This window comes from Fukomys damarensis, unplaced genomic scaffold (genome assembly GCF_012274545.1).
Source record: "Fukomys damarensis isolate Sample0158 unplaced genomic scaffold, DMR_v1.0_HiC HiC_scaffold_36, whole genome shotgun sequence".
Classification (NCBI taxonomy): domain Eukaryota; kingdom Metazoa; phylum Chordata; class Mammalia; order Rodentia; family Bathyergidae; genus Fukomys; species Fukomys damarensis.
This window is the reverse complement of record NW_022900948.1, coordinates 12503576-12513663: the sequence shown is the minus strand read 5'-3', so window position 1 is coordinate 12513663 and position 10088 is coordinate 12503576. Positions and strand designations below refer to the sequence as shown.

Genomic DNA, 10088 nt, shown 5'->3' with positions numbered 1-10088 from the left:
GCTGGGGTGGCGAGAATGGCTCAGCCAGCGGACCCTGCCGGCCGTCCACCCAGTCTCCAGGCTAAGACCTGGCCGTGGGCACCTACATTGGCGGTACCCACGGGTCTCCGGAATGTGCAGAGGAGCCTTCACAGAGTCCTTGGCTGGCCCGACCCACCCTGCGCCGTTTCAGAGATTATTGGCTTTCCATTTCCAACAGCAAAGCTGAGCTGTCATGCAACCTACTTTCCGCATCCTCATCCCTCAGACTATCTAGTCAACAATTCTGAAGGCCAACATACATTACACCACAGTAAGTGTTTTGAAGAAAGTGAGGGCAACCAGGAAAATAAAATAAATACCCCCAAACTCAAAAGTCGTCAAAGCTGGGTGTGGTGGCCCACATCAGTACCCCAGCCTCTCAGGACTTTAAAAGGCTGAAGGCTCACCTAATTCTCGAGGCCAGCCCAAGCAATTTTGCGAGACCTTATTTGAAAATAAAAAGTTTTTAAAACGAGACTTGGAAATGTAGTTTGGTAGTACCATGCTTGCTAGTATGTGCGATACCCTGAGTTCAATACTCAACATAAAAAAAAAAGAGGTCATTGAGCCTGATAGTTAATAAGGTAATGAAGAAATACAAATGGCACTATGTATGGGAGGGCAAGGCTATGGTGAAAAAATAAGAACCAGGACATCATATAAAGGTACAAGATCTCAATGATAAATGTAACTATTGTTTGCTTTAAATGTACCAATAAACTTAATGGTGGGAAAAAATTTTTTTAAAAGGGGGGCGCTTTACAGAGTTGGTTAACTCTCTTGGCTCTTCCCTTCTCTACAGCGCTCCTCCCCACCAGAGGATGCAGGCATTTATGGTAAGTTCTTGGATGCAGAAACAGCCCATCAAACACCAAAACTGCCTGCATCTTGATCTTGGGCTTTCCAACATGCAGAACTATAAAAAATAAATTTGTGATCTTTATAAATTATCACATCTCAGGATTCATTCCAGCGTACAAAATGGACTAAGACAGTAATATACATCTTCCCACTTTTTTCTTTTTTTTTTTTTAAAGACAGGATCTTGCTGTGTAGTCCAGCTGGCCTCAGCCTTCTAAGTGCTGGGATTACAGGTGTACACCACCATGCCAGCAACATTGCTGTCATTTTCAAACACAAAACGCCAAATACACACACACACACACACACACACAATCATTTAAATTTCACAACATTACTATGAAATACCATATTCCTTACATTACGTAGCTGTAGAAACAGAGGCACAGAGAGATTAGATAACTGCTTAAGGTCATATATGTGGAATCTAGTATTCAAACTTCAGAGCTCATACTCCTAGCCGGCTTGTACTGTATTTCCTCCAGGACTAACTTTAGGATTTGCAGAATCCCAAATAAATATCCTTGCAAGAACCCTGATTATGTAAACAATTGCATTAAAGTGTGTACTACATAATCCATGGCCCCATGTGAGATATAATGATTTATTAATGAAGATTTGAAATAATGGGCATAAAAGTGGCAGTAATGTATTTATTTTCTGTCACATCTGTGCACATAAAGATTCTTGGTTATATCTAGGTACTGTCTCTTCTTGTACAAGTCTAAGTGCCATCTCTTCCTATCTTTTTCTTTTGGGTGCACAATTCCTGAATAATTTCAAATTCCTACATAAGACAGTGATCCTGTTATTACTCACAAAGCCATGGCTCTTCAGAATCTGTTTGTCTAGGAACAATATAGCTCTTCCTGCCTCTGTAGTTTCCTAATACCTTTAATTTAATTCTGTTACATCGTTACTTATTACACTGCACCATTCATCTTGCTACCTGTCTATACCACTAACATCTAGAGATTCTCTCAGTGATTATTACTGTTTTTTATTAATGATGACCATAAATGCAAGTCTTACCCAGAGGATACAGTAAAATATAAATGATAATTTGTATTCTGAATTGTTAAATTTACACTATAGAATTTTAAACGGAACAATATGCCTTCCAACCATGTTTTTGCTTAAATTTGCTGGGCCATAATCACTGCATTCCTAAAACGCACCCTGTCAAGGTTAACTGCACCCCTATCTAACACTGCCTCCAGGAGGGAGAATAGGTAAAGGGCAGTTGGCAGAGTAAGAATAGCAATACCAATGGCACAAGATATCCAACCCTTTTCCAGAATGGCTGTAGATCAACCAGAGCATAACAGAACTTCTGACAGAACAGCAAGGAACTCCCTCAAAATGAAAAAGGACACCTACGTAGCTGAGTGTAGTGGCACATGCCTGTTGTTTCAGCACTCCAGAGGCTGAGGCAGGAGCATCACCTAGAGTTCAAGGCCAGCGTGGACTACACAGTGAGTTCAAGGCCAACCTGAACTACAAAGCAAGACCCTGTCTGGGAAAGAGGGGGGCACCTGAATAGAAAGAAAAAAATTAAACTATCGCTATCTACAGGTAATAGAATCTTATGAAATTCTAAGAACTCCTCCAAAAAAAAAAAATTAGAGCCATGAATATACCTTCAGCAAGGTTGCAAGCTATACAAAAATCAACATAAAAAGGGCTGGGGGTTTAGCTCAGCGGTTCGGTGGCCTGCCTTGCAAGTACAATGGACCTGAGTTCAATCCCCGGTACCAGAAAAAATAAATCAACATAAAAAATAAAATTTACTTCTATACACTTACAATGAACAATTCAAAACTAAACTTTTTAAAAAATTCCATTCTTAATAGACTAAAAAAGAATAAAATATTTAGAAATAAATTGCAAATGAAATACACAATTTCTATTCTATTTTTGAAATTTATTTTATTGGTATGTTTTAGATATATATAATGATCACATTCATCATAGGGAATCTGTACCTGTACACAATATATCTGGATTCCCCCCTCAGTCCCCTCCCTTCCCTCAACCCCTCTTCCCCTCTTTTTATTTACAAAAGCTTCGTTTCCATGTTTTTCCTTCTATTCTTTTTTCTTTTCCCTTCTTTCCTTTCCCCCTCCCTTCTCCCTTGTTCTCTTTCCAATTTGAACATTTTCTTCTCACTTCCCAATATCTATTATACATTTTGGTCCTTTTTTACCCATTGGGTTTCTCATACCAGAGAGACAATGTGATATTTAAACATGTGTGTCCAACTTATTTCACTTAAGAGTATGGTCTCAGCCAGGTGTGGTGGTGCACACCTGAAATCCCAGCATTTGGGAGGCTGAGGCAGGAGGATCGCTGTGAGTTCAAAACCAGCCTGGGCTACATAGTGAGTTCCAGGTCAGTCTCAACTACATAGTAAGATTCTGTCTCAAAAAACAAAATAAAACAAACAAACAAAAAAGAGTATGGTCTCAAGATGCATCCATTTACCTAGAAATGTCTAAAGCTTATCCTTCTATATGGCAGAGTTATATATAATTCCATTATATATAAAAACATATTTTCTTTATCCATTCATCTGTTGATGGGCATTTGGGCTATTTCCAAGATTTAGCTGTTACACATTGTGCTGCTATAGACATGCATGCATTGCTGTGGAGTGATACTTTTAATTTCAGGAAAATACCAAGAAGAGAAGTAGCTGCATCAAATAGGACCTTCAGTTTTAGTTCTTTGAGGAATCTCCACTCTAATTTCCACAGTGGTTGCAACAGTCTACACTCCAACCAACAGTGGAGAAGGGTTCCTTTTTCCTCACATTCCCACCAGGTTTTGTTATTTCTTGATAATAGCCATTCTTTCTGCAGTAAGATAGAATCTCAGCATTGTTTTAACTTGCATCTCTTGAATGACCAGTGATGTTGAACATTCTTTCATGTATTTATTTGCTATTTCTACTTCTTCATCTGCAAAGTGTCTATTCATTTCAGATGCCCATTTTTGGATTGGGTCTTTAAATTTGGGGTGTCTGATTTTTTAAAGTTCTTTATATATTCTAGATAACAGAGCTTTTTCTGAAGAATAGCTGACAAAAAAAATGTTTCCCCCACTGTGTGGGTTGACTCTTCGTTTTGTTGGTGGTTTCTTTTGCTGTGCAAAAGCTTTTTTTTTTCCATTAAGTTTATTGGTACATTTTAGGTATACAATACAGTTACATTCATCATTAGGATATTGTACCTTTACATGATGTATCTTGGTTCTTATTATTCCCCCCTCCCCTGCCCTGTGCAAAAGCTTTTCAGAAAGATGAGACCTCACTTGATTCTTTGTAATATTTCCTGTGAATTCAAGGTTTTGTTCATAAAATGTTTGCCTACACCTGTATCTTCCAAAGTTCTGCCTATTCTATCTTCCAGAAGATTTAGTGCTTCTGTTTTACTATTTGGATCTCTAATCCATTTTGATTTTAGTTTAGTGCATGATGAGAGATATGGGCCTTGCATGTGGAAAGCCAGTTTTTCCATCATCATATATTAGAGGTTATATTTCTTCTAGTGAAGGTGTGTTTGGGCCCTTTGTCAAAGATAAGGTAGCTAAGTGTGTTTGCAGATGTTTCTGCATCTTCTAATCTGTTCCCTTTATCCTCAGGTCTGTTTTTTATTTTGTTTTGTTTTATTGTGTTGTGTGGTGTTGTATTTTTCTTCCAGTACCATGCTGGTTTTTATCATGATAGTTTTGTAGTATTATTTTAAGTCAGGGACTGTGATGCCCCCTATCTTGCCTTTCTTACTCAGAATTGCTTTGCTGTTCTAGGTATCTTCTGCTTCCAAATGAATTTTAGGATTGTTTTCTCTAACTCTGTGAGGTATGCTATTGGTATTTTGATCAGGATTGCACTCAATCTGTGTAACAATTTTGGAAGTATGGACATTTTCACTATATTGGTTCTTCCTACCCAAGAACAAGGGATATCTTTCCATTTTCTGATGTCCTCTTCAATCTCCTTTTTCAGGGTAATATAGCTTTTAATGTGAAGGCCTTTTACTTCATTTGTTAGATTGATTCCTAAATATTTCACTTTTTTGTATGCTATTGTAAATGGTGTGGTTTCCCTAATTTCTCTCTCAGTGAGTTGTTATTTGTGTACAGAAATGCTACTAATTTTTGAGTGTTGACTTTGTATCCAGCTATGCTCCTGCATTTCATTATTAAATCTAGAAGTATTTTAGTGGAATTTGGGGGTCTTCTATGTAGAGTATCATGTTATCTGCAACTAATGATAATTTAACTTCTTCCTTTCCTATCCTTATTCCTTTTATTTCTTTCTTTTGTCTAATTGCTCTGGCTAATGTTTCCAGAACTATACTGAATAGGAGTGGTGATAATGGACATCCTTGTCTTGTTCCTTATTTTAGAGTGAAAGTTTTCAGTTTTTGTCCACTTAGTATGATGTTGACTGTTGGTTTGACATAGATGGCTTTTATCAGATTGAGATAAAGACCATTTATTCCAGTTTTCTATAGAGTTTTTACCATGAATGAATGTTGAACTTTGTCAAATGCTTTTTTTTTGCATCTATTGAGATGATCATATGATTTTTGTCCATGACTCTGTTAATATGGTTCATTATATATATTGATTTGCATATGTTGAAGCATCCCTGGGATGAATTCTACTTGGTCATGATGTATAAACTTCTTGATGATATGCTGCATTCTCCTTTTTCAGTATCTTATTGAGGATTTTTATGTCTGTGTTCATAAGAAGATTGGCTTTCAGTTCCCTTTTTTTGGTTGCATCCTTCTCTGGTTTTGGTATCAGGGTAATGCTTGCTTCTAGGAATGAGTTTGGGAGTACTACTTCCCTTTCAATTTCATTAAAAGAGTTTGAGGAGTAGTAGCATCAGATCTCTAATTTTCTTGTAGAACTCAGCAGTGATTCCATCAGGACCTGGGCTTTCTTTGTCGGTAGGTTTTTAATTATATCTTCAATCTCATTGACTAATATTGGGTTATTTGGAATTTTTATATCTTCTTGATTCAGCTTTGGCAATTAATATGTATATAGGAATCTGTCCACTTCATCTATGTTTTCCATCTTATTAGAATACAGAATCTCGAAGTAGGTATCAATGATCTGGATTTCTACAAGATTTGTTGCAATTTCACCCTTTTCATTTCTGATTGCATGGATTTGAGTCTTTCCTTTTTAAATAAGGTTGGCTAAGAATTTGTCAATTTTACTTAATCTTTCAAAGAAACAACTCTTTGGTTCATTGACTTTTGTACTGTTTTCTTATTCTCCATTGCATTAATTTCTGTACTGATTTTTATAATTTCCTCCATACAAGCTTTGGGCTTGCCTTACTCTTTTTTTTTTCCCCTAGAAGATTGAGGTTTAACATTAGGTTGCTTTTTGAGCTCACTCTTTTTCTGATTTGGGAATTCATTGCTATAAAATTCCATTGTTGTAGGATTGCTTTCATTGAATCTCATAAGTTCCAATATGTTGTACTGCCATTATCATTTAATTGTAGAAACTGTCTAATTTCTTCTTTAATTTTATCTGTGATCCATTCAGGAGGGTGTTATTTAACTTCCATGTGTTTATATAGTTCTGTGGTTTCTTTTGCCACTGATTTCCAATTTCATTGCACTATGGTCTGGTAATATGCATGGGATAATTTCAATTCCTTTGCATTATTTAAGCATGCTCTATGAGCTAGTATGTAGTCTATTTTGGAGAATGTCCCATGTGCAGCTGAAAAGAATGTGTGTTCTGATGTTGTGGGGTGGAACACTCTGTAGACATCTACTAAGTCCATTTTTTCAAAGGTTTGGTTCAGTTCTGAAATTTCTTTGTTGATTTTTTTTGTCTAGTTGACCTGTCTGTTTGTGAAGTTGGGTATCAAGTTCTCTGATTATAATTATATTAGTGCTTATTTGATTTTTCATGTCTATTAATATTCATTTTATATAGTTGGGCGTACTGGTATTTATGATTATTATCTCTCCTCTTGCATTGTTCCCTTAACAAGTATATATTGACCATCTTTGTTTCTCTTGATCAGTTTTTGTCTGCAAAGAGAATAGCTACCCCTACTTTTTTGGTTGCATGGAGTATTGTTTTCTATCCTTTGACTTTCAGTCTATGAATTTCTTTTTGAGTCAAATGTTTCTTTTATGCATCGTGTTGTTGGATCCTGTTTCTTGATCCATCCTGCTAAACTGTTTCTTTTAATTGATGAATTGAGACCATTGACATTGGTGGTTATAATTGATATGTATTGACTTATTCTTGTCATGTAATTTTTCTGTTGTTGGTTCCCTTTTCCCCCCTCTGTTTAATTGCTTGTCTTGCCTGGTGAATTCATTCTATTGGGGTTCATGGAATTGTAGTTTTCCTTATCTCTTTCTAGAATATCCTTCAGGACATTTTGGAGAGCTGGTTTGGTTGTCATGAATTTCTCCAGGTGTTATTTGTCATGGAAATATCTTATTTTTCCATCAATTTTGAAAGACAGTTTTGCAGGTACATCAATCTGGTTTGGAGGTTGTTTTGTTTTAGGGCTTGAAATACTTCACTCCAAATTCTCTTTGATTTAAAGGCTTGTGTTGAGAAGTCTGCTGTGATTCTTTTTGTTTTGTTTTGTTTTTTGGTACTGGGAAATTGAACTAAGGACCTTGTGCTTGCCAGGTAGGCATGGTACCACTGAGCTACTCCCCTGGCAGTCTGCTGTGGTTCTAATGTGCTATCCTTTGTAGGTGACTTATTGCTGTTCTTGTGTTGAATTTCTAGAATCATTACTATATGCCTTGGTGTAGATTTCTTCTGATCGTGACTAGCTGGAGTTCTATATACCTCACTTATCTGTACACCAAATTGTTTTTCCATGCTTATGAAGTTTTCTGCCATTATTTCTGTGAACAGGTTTTTTTTATGTCATTTGCACTATCTCCTGCTTTTTCATTGACTCTGCTCAATGTTATGTTATTCTTCTTTGCATCATTTAGCAGCTGTTGGATTTTTTGTAGTCCCTTGCTATTTTTAAGAAATCTTTTCTTTTATGGTCACTAACCACAAACCTGTATTCTAGACCTGATATTCTGTCCTCACATTGGTTCATTCTGCCACATACACTTTCAATAAAATTTTTAATCTCCTAGAGATCTGTTTGAATGGGTTTCATGGATTCCATTTCTTTCCTATCTTGAGCATTCATGGTTCCCATCACTTTACTAAGAGCCTCTATTTTTTTTAAAAAAATCTGTATCTACTCTAGATTGACTAACCATGTCCTTCATTATGGTCATAGTTTATTTATCTGAGAAATCATTTCTAATTTTATTTTTTCTAGAAAAAATCATTTATCTACTTTGTTACCATTTCAGAGAGTTCATGTAGGTGGTTTTCAAATTGTTCTACCTAATTGTTCCCTGTGTTTGCCTTGGGTGAGCTGGAAGTCTGGGGTTGCATCTTGCTTCTGTGTCTTCTCATTTTCTATTTGTTTTAGTTTAGTTTCTGCATTGATGCTCATAAATTGCTTATGGTAAGTAGTTTTATTGCTAGTATTGAAAGCTCCTTAGGAAATGACTGTGTTTCAAAGGTGTCTTCTAGGTATAACTGGCTTTTGGCTTTGAGTCTCTTGTAAGGTCCTACTTCTTTAATTTATTGGTGATGAGAAGTTACTTCCTATTTGGTCTAGCCCCTGGTTCTTTGGTACTTGCCTACAGTATTTTTTATGGCCCTTAGGCAATCTAAGTCCTGAGATACATGGAAGAAAAACCGATTAGAACAACTATGCCACCTGGGCTGAAGTAGTACAATCAGTAATAACAATACCATCAAACACAACCTAGAAAATGACAAACTTTGGTAACTATTAATTTGCCACCTTTAACCATATGAACAAGATTTATAGTTGTATAACAAAATCTAAAACAAACCAGAAAGTTGTGTACAGTAAATATCTCCTTAATAGAGTGGTTTTACCCTCAAGGGAGAAAATTTTAAAGGGGTAAAAAGAAAAAATATAGAAGTAGAAGGAGAGACAGTGACTAGAAACAACACTGGAGGAAAAAAGAAGATTACACAAGCATTGGGAAACTGATGGAAAAAAAGCAGGAGGCAAAGAAAGAAGGAAGAAATAGAAATAAGAACAAAACAAAACAACAACTAGAAAAACTAAAAACAGTGCTCACACATATAAACAAGAACAAACAATCAAGAGAAAAGAAAAGACAAAGAAAGGGAGGAATAAAAGTTCTCTTCAGGGTATGTCTCTGCTGTCTCTGGTAGACAAAGGGGGCAAACAGAGCCCAGATCCATGTGCTTGGTCCCTGCAAGCCTGCAGTAGAATTATGGCAGGGTGGTGGATAATCACAGCAAGCCTACACTTTAAATTCCACTGAAGTTCAGAGTGATCTTGATTTCTGGCTATGAGATTGAGAGCCAAGTTGTTCAGCACACAACACTCTGGGTGCCTCTTGCTGGCTTGGACTTGGCTCCCTGACCCTGGGTGTCTCCCACATCTGCACCTCACCCTGACACTGGAAGCTGCTAGATGGAGCTAACCCACAGCTGCTCTGAGTCCCATATTCAGCTGTCCCCTTTCCAAAATGGCAATTGGCCAATTTCCCTCTCCTAGGGATGTTGGATTGGAAACACTCACAAATCACTGCAGCCCAAAGTGGCCAGTGCTCCGCTCCACTGGTGCGTTTCTCCATGGAGGGTTCTGGAGTCACTCATAGTCACTATGCCTCTGTAAGTTACAGCTGCCTCTCTCATACTGTGAGCTGAGATTCAGGGAGAAGGTGACATGTGATACCTCCCTCTTCCTTGTTGAGGTCCTTCTCTTCACTCTCTCTATGGACTCCAAATCTCAGTTCAGATTCTTGCTGGGTCCCAGAGACCCACTTCCCTCCTTTTTCTCTTCCCCATTTTGCTATATTCTAGTGTCTGGACTTCAAATATGGGAGAAGCTGACTTTCTGCTGCTCACCACTACCCCGCCCTCCCAGAAGAAGTCTCAAATTTTCTATTCTAAAAACTAACAACTATTGTTGAAAGAAATAAAAAAACATCTAAGTAACATTCTTTTTAAATCCCATGTTCATGGATCAGAAGACTCAACAACTGAGGTGGTGATACTTCCCAAATTGATCTACAGATTCAATGTAATCTCTACCAGAATCCCAGCTAACTGCTTTGTAA

The 10088-nt window shown here is 37.2% G+C and overlaps 1 pseudogene; it reads left to right on the top strand.

Moving 5' to 3' along the window:
• The window catches only part of LOC104858954, a 16797-nt pseudogene that overhangs the window by 4989 nt on the left and 1720 nt on the right, over window positions 1–10088 (top strand).